Consider the following 12556-nt stretch of genomic DNA (forward strand, 5'->3'; position numbering starts at 1 on the left):
CAGATGTGGAACAGCCTGAAAATTATTCAAATATACATAGTCAAAACTTTCAAACAAATTCTTTTCAGATCATAAATGTACAATTAGCCGGGCGTGGTGGCGCACGCTTGTAATCCCCGCGCTTGGGAGGCAGAGACAGGAGGATCGCGCAGGTTCGAAGCTAGCCGCGCGCGCTGGCTTAGGAGACCCTGTTTCCAAATTTTAAAAAAATGTAAAAATAGGTCTGGGAGTGTAGCCCGGAGATAGAAGGGCTTCCAGGAACCCCAGTACCACCAAAAAAATAAATAAATAAATAAAAAATAAATGTACAATTACATTAGATTTGGTCTATAGTGCTGTGCACACTAATACAGGGTTAGAAACTGAAGAAACAAAGTACATGCCAACAGAATGTAATGAAATACAAGATCAATGTCTGGAATTCTTTTCCCCTGCCACAGTGGGTGAGCCAAGGTCAAAGGAGAAATTAGGAAGGTCTTGAACCTTAAAATATCAACTGACACTGATTTTCTCAGAATAATGGCCTCCAGAGGCCGCTTTTTTTTTTTAACTCAAAGGAAGAGTAAACACAGAATTCTATAAATAATAGGACCCTAAATATGGAGATTGAACCAAAGGCAAGTCATGGGGAAGTGCAAATAACTGAAAATAATTTGATTCAGCTTAATGAATATTTTTCAGAATACAAGAGTAGACAAAACCAAGCACATTCCCTGGAAATTTTTAATCCTGTTTGTCCAGCAACACAAAGTAGCACATTCAAATAAACTCTGAAAAAGATCTTGAAGAAAATACAGAATCTCCAGAACTTTTCAGTTCAATAGATGAACTGCCACCAAATAAAATACATATTGAGTTGTACAGCTCAAGAATCTATGCTACCAAGTAGGTACCTTCCATAAAACTGCTATTAAAAAAGTTGAACTTCTGAAGATAAATCAGGCCATCCTAAAGATCTGTCTGAAGTTTCCCAAGTATCTAAGAAAATTAAGGTTGGATTCTAATGCAAGAGATTTTGCTGTAGCAGTGTAACAAGGACTGTGTCTAAATTTAGTGGTATTAAAAATATATCAATAATTTTAAAAACTGTGATTCTAAAAGTCAGAAGTATAATTGTTTAGTTAATGGTGTGAACTCCATGCCACATGAAGGAAATAAACATATAATTTAGACCAAATTCTGGCTCTAAAGTTCCTTTAGCAACAATTATAATAATTGACCAAATGGAAATTAAGGGGTTTTTTTTTGCTGTGGAGGGGCACTTACACCGTGTTTCTTGGAGATATAATTTTACTTAGATATTTCTGTATAGTTAGTGGTGTTGTACTTGAGGATTTACTGTCATATGTTTCTTCAAAACATTCCTATCTCAAAGATCTTTCTCAGAGGCCATCTCAGAGAATGAACAGTATAGAATTTGAAGAACTGGAGCAACTGTAGTCTGATAAGTTAGGCCATACAATACTAAAAGTCACGATTGTCACTATACTGACAGAGTCGTTATACAGCTATAGAGAACAGAAGCAAAGAAAAGTTGTGTTGACAACAGAACCAGCCCAAAGTCACTTATGTGCTTGTATTATGAGGTCCTAGAGCAGCCTGGCACCCTCAACTTCAAAGGAAAAAAGATTTGGTAATTTAATTATATTTTTAGTAATTTAATTTGGTATTTAATTATATTTTGGTAATTTAAGTATCTTTTTGTTCAACACAGTTTCATACTAGAAAACCTAGAATTGCATACATCATGGTCATCTTGGGCCTATTTGATAATGACACAAGGGCAATTACATTTAAAACAAAATTTCAAAACTGTGCACTCTCCTTTGTCAAGATGTCAGACTTAGCAACCTACCTAAAGAATAAGTACTCAGGAGTGGTTCTGATTAAAGCCCAAATTTTAGAGCTTCCTGTTGGAGCATCTCTGAATAGTAGCTCTAAATGCTCATGGCTCTTTGAAGAGTATTGTCTCCTTCCTTTTCAACTTCATATATACTGGCTGTGCACAATGTTGATTGGGACTAGAAATGGATGAGAACAAGATGTATAGACAGTATCTTAACTGCTTGCCATTGACTAGGAAGAATACACACTTTAGGCCAGCTTTTGTGACCATAGTGATAGAAGACATAATATCTACATCCATGTAGGATCAACGCTGATAAAGAAGACTTCCTCTCAGCTTTTCTCTGGAGCATCCCAGCAGAGTGACGGTGCCTTCTTCAGGCTTCCCATGGGACAGTTGCAGCAGACCCTCTTTGCTCCTTGTTGACACTCAGCTCGGGATCTGGTGTGTTGAAGATTAAGAACCTTTTATGTAAGAGGAAAATGTCTACCCATTCCAACAGGATTCTCTCTGCTGGGATTTCTGTCCTGATCCATTAAGGCCTGGAGCCCTTTTCTGAGGTCAGAGGATGCCACTACAAGCATTCTATGAAGCAGCATTGCCCAGACACAATTTCTCCTCTTTTCTTGGACCTTGTGTCACAGAATATATGTGCTGCAGAAAGCCTCACTTGATTTCTCAGACTAGGGAAGACATCATACTCAATGCCCCATTTACACTTTTCTCATTCTAACCCGATACAAAAAAAAAAAAGCTAAAATTAGAAATTGGTTGTATAATTACCATTATATAATCAATTTTCTTCCCATAGAGTTTTGATCCACAAGAGCTCAGAACATGAATATCTTGTACATCATTGTATCCCCAGGACCTTACATAGTAGGCCTCTCCAAAAGTGAAGCAAAGTCAAATGTAAACTTTTTCAATTTTATTTCTGTCTTTATGAGACAGTTGATACCCTCTATCATCCATTTTAGTTTAAGTCGAATCTTATATTTGTCTTCATTTACTTTTATATTTTTCAATGTATTTTTACTATAAATTTATAAATTGCTATTTTCAAAGCCCTGTTTGAAGTTGTTATCCTTTGACAACAATTCCCACTGAACATGTTCTTTATTCAGTGAATTCCTTTCCTAGAGCGAAGCCAAAATATAATTGGAAATTTGCTTTATGAACATCAAATTTGAAAAAGGAAGAGATCTAATAATTGGATTTTATTTTCTGAAGACATCTGGCGAAGGAGGCTGGACTGAGAGCTGAGAAGCCTGCCAAGATGTCTGTCTGACAAGTCCAGGAGCCAGCTCTCCCAATAAGGATGGGCCAGGCCAGTGCTAAGCCCTTCCACCCTTTCTCCTCAGCTGACCATCAACCCATTCCCTCCAAACCATTCATACTTTTCCTATGCCATTACTTCCCAAGTCCACATTTGATGATCTAGGAACAATTTGTTTTAAATAAAATTTTATTTCTGATAGTATTTGAAGGTTCAAACACAGGAGAAGAAAAAGCAGAATTTTTTTTTAAATTACTCTAAGTTCTGGGTTCTGTCAAATCAGGTAAAATCAATGAGACCTGCAGCACCACCTGGGATCTAATGAAGGTTACAAATCATTTAAATATTCAAATTAATCATTCAATCCCCCCACAGGACCAATTTAAAAGGAAATTTAATGGCAGCCTCTTGAAATCTACTCTCCCCTTATCCAAGCAAACAACTCATAGCAACTCACCTACTCCAATTGGGGTCACCTCCTTTTCTTAGTAATCATCTTTAGCAAGAGAATTAAAAATGAAAAGAAAGAAGGAAGGAAGGAGAAGGCTGAAGGGGGAAGAAGAAAGGGTAGGGTAAAGGAAGGGGCAGGGGCAGGAAAGGAAGAGGGAGGAAGGAAGGGCACTCAAGATGTTTGATCTATGTTGTAGTCCCAGCATCAGTCCCTATTTCTGTTCCCATTGCTATACAAATTCACTGCAGGTAAGTGGCACAGTCCAGCACATTTCTTGAGCTTTCTCGCCCTTTTGTGCGATACAGCACAATGCCGAGGTACACTGTGTCTAGTCTTCACAGTTACAGATCTACTTTCATCCTTTTGTTTAAGCCATTATTCCCATGGACACCTGTTAGGACAGGAAGGCCTTCTGGCTACAGACATGTAGCAAAGACTTTTTCTTCATGGTTTCCTACAATCCACTAGTTAAATATCTGTTTCATTTCAGGGCACAGACTTTTTTGGACAAAATTGTTCATAATCATCCTAACCTATATGATGGTCCAACAAAGTGGATTCAGGGAAAGAGTCTAGTCTCTTCTAGAAGTCTTTGACAGTACAAATTTTCTGAGGACTGCTTTCTCTGCATTCAATCAGCTCCAAATTGGCTCCTCATTGTCCTTCACCTAGTACAAAAGTGGTTTGCCATTTCTTTCAACAGTAACATCAACAATAAAAAAATAGTTCTATTCTGCCAACTATCCCTCAGTTCCTCTAAATAAAGATAATGTATATCCGACAATTATTAAAGAAAATGTGGAGCTGGTTTAGAAGAGCAATACAGTAGACAAAAGAAACATTGAGCATAGATTTATCTTTGGTAACTACCTTTACTTTGGTCGAAGTATCAACCCTTTTCAGATGCAATCCATGTATCTGGAGGAACTCACTCCCTACTCCTGTGTCCTTAAAGGCATTTATCCAAGGTTTCACAGAATTTTACTTTACTGCACACAGTGATTGGCTCAGGGATGGGTCTGTGCCTTGAGATCATGTAATGAGAACCAAGCCTTCACTCTAGCCTTGAAGGGGAGAAGCTTTCTTTCCTGTTAGATGAAATGGGTAACCACTAAACAGCCTGCTATAAAGTGGAGCCCATAGGGAAGAAGTGAAACCGGCAATCAATCTTGGTCCTATGAAATCCGCAGTAATCAACCAAACACTGAACTTCCCTTCTGGTTGAGTTATTTGGATACAAGATTTCTGTAGTTTTCTATCAAAAGATTTTTATCTAATATATATTAACTAATTTGTATTCTAGAAGGTTTGGGTTGGCAATGTACTGTATGGAAAGGAAGGACAGAGAAGCACATTTTTAAAATGTGTGTCTATTGTAACTACTATAACAGGAAGTAACATTTAATTGGAAATAGGCTAACATGATTCTAAGAATAATCATCTGAGGCTAACTGCCTGAGTAGTTTTGATGTCAGATAAATTGGCTCTCCTGTTATAAAGTGCATCTCTCCTGATTAGTGCTTGATTAAACAACAACAACAAAAATAACCTCTCTGAACTAAAGTATCAACAGCTTTCTGGATTCCATTTTTCTCAGCAAAATAATGAGCATAGCACATTGTTTTGCATGCTTTTAATTGGATGAATATTAGATATTTAATGTTTTTTGAGCACTGATGCCTTGTACACTAAGAGTTTCATTACATTGTAGAATTACCACAAAGAGAATTTCTTTGTGTTTCTCACAAACATATCCCTATATACAAAGATAATTGCTACACTATGGCAACTTACATATTAAACTTTTCCTTTAAATTATGCACTTAAATCTGTAGAGCACTTAGCCTGGTTGAAAGGCTGAATTTTATCATTTGTTTTTTCCAAAGTAGTTTTTTTAAGAGTAAAATTCAAATGAATTTTTGTTTTGCCTTTGTCTTAGGCAGTTTTTAAGTATCCAGTGTTTGATCTGTAATATTATGGCTACAGAAAGGTTAGGATACCAAATATATGATTCTAGTAATATGACATAATAAGAATCATAGAAGAACTAAAAGCCCCTTGTCTTCTTTTCTTTTTGAGGGGAATATGGGAATATGAATGAATACTCGCACTATGAGCTAGTCACTATGCCAAGGAAATAATAACCCCCAACTAACATTCAGCTTGTAGAATGTTCCACAAGTTTGCTTTTGATTCTCAATACCTCACTTCATTCCCAAAGCACACAGAATTCCAATCAAATCAAAAGAAGAGGATCTGGAAAGGAGAGTTTCATTTCCATAGAATAACTCAGAGTCATCTGTAGCTAAGACCTTCTCAGACTGGAAGATGCATAAGTTCTAGTCTTGGTCCAAAGACCACTTGACTGGTCAAGAACACAGAAGTCTCAGGCCACCCTGGAGTCACCCCTGACAACCACATGAGGATGAGCTGTACTATGAGACTACAAAAAACCCTCAGACCAGCGTAGAATTAACACACATTACAACAAGGAACACTTGCTTTGGTCACATGGCGGAATACCAAGGATGATCATAACCCTTCACTCACTTTCTCAATTTCCAAACGTAAAGATGGAAAATGGCTACAGAAAACTCCTGCTTCACTGAGTTTCTGATGCCTACTGAAAAACATGATAAAAAATATAGGCAACTGTAAAGACAAAAAAATTTAAATTAATATAAGTACTTTTAAAGATTTTTAAAAATGAAAACATTATCTATGCCAATTATATTAAGAATCACAATTCTTTAAGATTGTGGAGTGGATATTTTTCTTAAAGCAAGGAATGACAAAATTACAAAATCCAAAGCTTCTAAAATAAGCACAAGAGAAGATGCAATTCTCAGAAGTAGTGGTCTTCTTTTGTATTCATAGCCTGTATATCATCTTCCTCAACATTTCAGTTTATTTAGAATAGAGAAGAATTTAAGTTTTCCTTTTTACCAGTGAACAAATAGAGTCAAAGAGAAATGAGGCAACTCCTCCCAAAGCTGTAAGGGATTTAGCCACACAAATAGAACTGAAATCACACTTCCTAAATCCCACTATGACCACACCTGAACAAACCTCTTCTGTTCTTTGCATGTCGAATGGATTAGGGAAAAGTGATACAATTCCAATTCAAAGCTTCTTTTTAGAAAAGAGCAGAAAAATATTATGATTAGCTATCATTGCTCTATACATATATAAAGGGTCTGCAAAAAGCTCATGAAACTAGCCACCAACCGCCTCTCGTTTGTGTGTATCCTCATAAAAGTCCCCAGATGTCACAATTGACACACCTACTTGTTAAATTGGAGAAATTCTTGAACCACAGTAAGCAGATGCTAGAACAGATGGAAATTTTCTTTTTGGGCTAAGAAAAAGAAATTTCCAATTAAGAAATGCCTGGACACTGTTTTATCTCCCTTCTAGTTGACTGAACTATGAGATTTCCTTATGTCACAGTTTAGAATTAAAAGAAAAAAAAAACATCTCCCTCACAATCTTTATTTCTTCATGTATCCATAATCATTAGCTTAAAATCTGCTCATTTTTATGTCCTTATAAAATTACTTTGGCACTTTCAAAAACTGAAAAGAAATGAAATGTTTTCATGTAATGGTTATAGTTACCACTTTTATCCTTATCCATCTGGCATCAGTTTTGTCTCTGACATTTTCTCTCTGTTTGCTTACTTTTTACAGTATCTATTATCTGTCTAACACTTATTCATCCCATACATTTTCAGACCCCATTTATTCATATAGTGGTATCACAAAATTCAGAATAAAATTGATTCCTTGTGCAAGTATGGAAGCAGACATCTTTTCACATCAACTGCCCACCCAGTGTGCCAAGTGCAATCTCCAACAGTTAGCTTCATTAGTAGCTTTCTGGGGAAAGGCCAGCCATCCACCTGGCAGCTGCTGGTCTGACAGGTACTCTCACCGTGCCCTGATTTTCCCTGAGAGCCCTTCCCATGTTCCACGCCTGCCACCACCCCAGCACTTTATTCTCCCCAAAGCACCACTAACCTGGGAACACATGGAGCAGGCTTCCTAGAAGGTCAGGAAAATGCTGAAGACTTTGCATTCTCTAAAGATATAAAATAATTCAAAATTAGCATAAATAGCTAAAAGATGAAAAGGTTTACAAATTCTAGTCAGATTCAATATCTCAGATTCAATATTTTTAAAGATTGTTTCAGATTTGTTTTTTTTTTTTTTAAAGATTGTGTGGGGTTTTTCTCCTCGAATAAAAGCAAAAAATTATAAAGTTTCAGAGTCAAAACAAAGAGTGTTTATATCAACTGGTAGCCTATTTCAAGATATCAGCCATGTTCTCTAAAGTTCTCCACATAGCCAGGCATGGTGGTGCACGCTTGTAATCCCTGCGCTTGGGAGGCTGAGACAAGAGGATCTCACAGGTTCGAAGCCAGCCTCAGCTAGTGAGGCTCTCAGCAACTTAGTGAGACCCTGTTTCCAAAATAAAATATAAATGGGTCTGGGAGTATAGCCCGGAGGTAGAAAGCCTCTGGGTTCCACCTCCAGTACCACCAAAAAAATAAATAAATAAAATAAAAGTTCTCCACACTTCTTAAGCAGATTATTATTGTTTTTGTTTTTTTGTTTTTATTTTTTGTGGGGTTTTTTTGTGTGTGTGTGGTACTGGGGTTCCTGGAAACCCTTCTACCTCCGGTTACACTCCCAGACCTATTTTTATATTTTTATTTGGAAACAGGGTCTCGTAAGCCACCGTGGCTGGCTTTGAACCTGCGCTATCCTTTTGTCTCCGCCTCCCAAGCGCAGGGATTACAAGCATGTGCCACCACGCCCAGGGTAAACAGATTATTTTTACAGCAGATTTAATTTCACAACAAAATTGAGCATAATGTACAAAGAATCCCAAAATATATCCCTATCCCCACAAACAGTAATTTCTAATGAAATAGCAACAGTCACTTTTATTCATTTTGTCTTGCCTTCCCATCACTTGTTCAGCCTAAGGACTACTGTATCTCCCCCCCCCCAAAAATGTCATGAATATTTGTAAAGACATTCCTCATATCCTGAAGTTAGCTGGTTGTTTCCCTACCTTCTACAAAAGCAGATAAACAAAAACATGTGAAAATTAAATACATTTTTACAGATAAGACTAAAGATATAAATACAATCAATCTAAAATGATTTCCTTAGAAATTGTCTTCATTTTACCAAGCTTCTTAGTACAAAAAAAAAAAAGGTTTTCCAGTTTAGGGGGGGGAAACGTAAATATCTAAAATTCAGCGATGAGAGTAACATACGTAAACATTAACTCATTATTTTCCTGTGACAATTCAAGCAATAAAATGTCAGGGCTCTCAGACTAGCAATACCAATATAAAACACTAAAAAAGTTAAACTTTAACCTCATTACAGAATAAGGCTCAATTTTTTACCTCTTTTACCCCTTGAGTTCTGCTTAATTTTATACATAGTGTATAGGTATTCTGCTACTTTTCAGTAATGCCTTTCTTTGTTTTACCCCAAATAAAAGATGGAATGACCCCACAATTCTTTCCAAATTAAAGTTTTACAGTAAAACTGCCATTACCTCTTTTATGTTCATTGCTTTTCTTTGGAAAACAAGCCTGAAAGTTAACTACCTCCGTTACAAGCCAACAAAATAAGATCACTTCTTAAACTGGTGCCCAAAGCTCCATTTGGGGCCTCCTTCGCAAACGTGTGATTACATTTCCTTGCCATTGAAGCAATAACAATCTCTCTCTAAATTACTTTGGATCCCCATAGCCATGTGGATGTTAGTATGCAAAAGCAAATGTTTACTGAGTTTTGGGGGGACTGTCAGATTCAGAACCTAGGTGGCTTTGATTTGCAATGAGCTCCTCTACATTTCTTCCTACTCACTGCAAACAAAGAATCCCCAGCTTTTACTTAGTAACAATGAGAAACAATTAAAGACTGGTAAGGAACTGTTCAAATCACCATCCCAGCTGAGGAATGGGCTCTTGACAGCTGGACTGATGGAGTATTACCAGTCGTCAAAGAATGCCCATAAGAACCATATGGAGTGACATGCGACCACTTTTAACGGGCCCATCACAAACTCCCACAGCCGATGGTGTTCACACAGCTGCAGGTCATTAGGAAGGAGCCTTAAATGAACCAGGGAGCCCTCTTTAGGGTCATTCACTATCATAATAATGTTAACTAAAACCTGCTGGTGGTGAAGCAACTTAGTGGAGATTAACAGTATATCACTATTTTTTTATTTATTTTGTTTGTTTTTGATAGCTGACATAAGCTACAGGGAGTTCTCTCCTTTCTGTGCTTTGAGAAATTAATTTCATGTCTCAATTTTATACTGATCTCCTGGGACTAATAAATGTAGCTCTTTACCTGACTTGTATATGTGTTAAAATTCTAAAATATTTCTTTTTAAAACAGATTCTCATTTAAATGGCATGCAAAAAAAAACCCCAAAATTCAAATCTTCTCTTGAAATCTCAAGTGAATAATCAAGTAAAATTATAATTTACAACCAACATGATGGTTTTGGAAAGCCATCTTAGATAGCCAAGCCTTCATTAGAAATAAGTACATAGGGGGCAGGTGTACTTCTCCCTAAATTATTTCTTTAATTCTCTTGATAACAGATTAGAGTACATTGCTTGTCTGTAAATTTTAATCAGGAAAACATATCTTTAAGATAAACTGAATCTAAATCTGTCACTTTTACAACAGGCCAGTTTCTCTTCTTTTAATTGTAAGTATGACAATATTCAGAAAAATGTTATAAGGAATCATATATTACATTAACAAATAACTGATGATTCCTTCAATTGTGCACCTGTTATGTACAAGAGCCTGATATCTCCAGTGATTCATAACTGTGGCTCAATTCAAGAGCTTCTGTTTCTGGATGTAGCTAAGGAATGGTCAAGTGTTCAGCTGAAGGCACCAGCTTCTGCCAATACAGGCACAATGAAGAAGAGCTTATGTCTCATTTTAGATAATGTTCAGAATTTTCTTATATATGTGGATGCTTTACTCAATGATATTAAAATGATAAAAAAGGACTTAATAAAAACACAATTTTTCACAAAATAGAATGTTTTCAATTTTGTTTTACATTTCTCCCTTGGCTTTCAATATTTCTGTTTTCAAATTTGGGGCTTTAAAAGGAACCTCATCACAAAGGTTAGGCAAAGAAAAAGAAATATTCCAGGTGTGGTGGTGCCACATTTGTAATCCTGGTAACTTGGGAGGCAAAGGCAGGAGGGTTTCAGGTTCGAGACCAGCCAAGCAACATAGTGAGACCCTGTTTCAAATATAAAAACAGGGTTGGGGTGTAGCTCATTGGTAAAGTGCCTCTGTAAATGATGGGCATTTCACATTACATTTTCCAGGGTGCTTTAAGAAGACTGATATTGACTTGTTTCTAATCATGGATTTCTTTTTAACAAACAACGTTTATGACTAAAAGTCAACAGAAGAGGCACATAAGAATTTAGGCATACCATGGGCCCTGGCTTCACATCTCTTTCAGTTTTGAGCTATAAACTTCAAAACCCCATTATTCCTTCCTTCATCTTCTGGGAGAAGGCTTGGTTGATCAGTATTTGTTTCATTCTAAAAGAGGACAGTGTAGCAATCAGTTCTTTTTGGGGGGATGGTTATGTTTTTGCCTTTTAATCTCAACATTGTACTCAAATTTATTCTTTAAATGATAATTTTTTAATCATGCTTAATCATCTTATCATATGTATGTCTTTTTAAAATTAACTTTAATTTTTTATTGGTGCAGTGTAGACATACATCTTAATGGAGTACCATATGGTAGAGCCATACAAGCACACGTCACTCATTTAGGCCTTCCCTAGTTCCACCATTCCCTCCCCTTCCCTCCTTTTCATATTTGACTTAGTGATTGACTTTGATATGTTTGTGAAAGTACATCATGTAAGCAATCTATCCTTTTGAGACACACAGGGTTCAGTGCAGAGGCCTCTCTGTCTGGGATCCACCTATCCCTGAGAAGGCAGGGCAAAGGCTTTGGGATGCCCACTTGGCAAGGCTCCAAGCACTAGGCCCTGATTGCTCTATGCTGATGCCTACACGCTTGCCTAATAGCCCCGGGTGAAATAGACTGTAAATTTCCAGACACCAGAGAAAGCGGGTGCTCACTAGATAGAGATCCTATCCACTTGTTTCAAAGTCACAAAAAGTCTGGAAAATTTTTGCTCCTCATATGTTTTAGAGCCCCAAAGCCACACAGCTTCCACTATTTTCCAGAACTGGGACAAGCTGCTTGACCTCTGCTCCTGATTGATCACTTATGAATAGCAATCATGGCTCTTTCTTCATAGCATTGTTTTAAGAACTGTGCCGTAAAATAGCAGTGAGGTGCTCAGAGTGGTACCTATTACTTAGCAAAGACTTGAGAAGAATTAGCTATGATTTTATTTCATAGAATTTATTTTAAGATTCAGAAGGTACTATAGACTGATTTCTCACACTTTGGACTCATCATTATCTTTCAATAAATACAGGGGAAATACATATCAGGAGAGATAATGTTTCTAGAGCAAAACACTCTCATCATATGTAATGCACTATTTTTTGCACTGAGATAAAGAGTCAGTTGATTCCTTAAAGATAGACTCTTGAATGTAATCAATAAATGTAGAGTATAATATTTATTTATTTATTTATTGTGTGTATGTGGTACTGGGGATGGAACCCAGGGGCTTTCTATCTCTGGGCTATACTCCCAGACCTATTTTATACTTTATTTGAAAACAGGGTCTCGCTAAGTTGCTGAGAGGCTCACTAAGTAGCTGAGGCTGGCTTCAAACCTGTGGGTTCCTCCTGTCTCAGCCTCCCAAGAACTGGGATTACAAGTGTGTGCTACCATGCCGGCTAGAGTGCAATATTTAATAATAAAATGTACATTTTACTAAGATGTAACAATTTTAAATTCAGAAAGTAACCTGCAA

The 12556-nt window shown here is 36.9% G+C and overlaps 1 pseudogene across 1 annotated transcript in view; it reads left to right on the top strand.

Annotated features, from left to right (window-relative positions):
* The first annotated feature begins 519 nt into the window (after positions 1 to 519).
* The window catches only part of LOC308258714 (shieldin complex subunit 2-like), a 78857-nt pseudogene continuing 66820 nt past the window's right edge, over positions 520 to 12556 (top strand). The window contains exon 1 of the transcript in view: positions 520 to 1633. The product of the transcript in view is annotated as a shieldin complex subunit 2-like (transcript). The remainder of the gene's footprint in view (positions 1634 to 12556) is intronic.

This window comes from Muscardinus avellanarius (assembly GCF_963383645.1).
Source record: "Muscardinus avellanarius genome assembly, chromosome: 2".
In the NCBI taxonomy this organism is placed as follows: Eukaryota; Metazoa; Chordata; class Mammalia; order Rodentia; family Gliridae; genus Muscardinus; species Muscardinus avellanarius.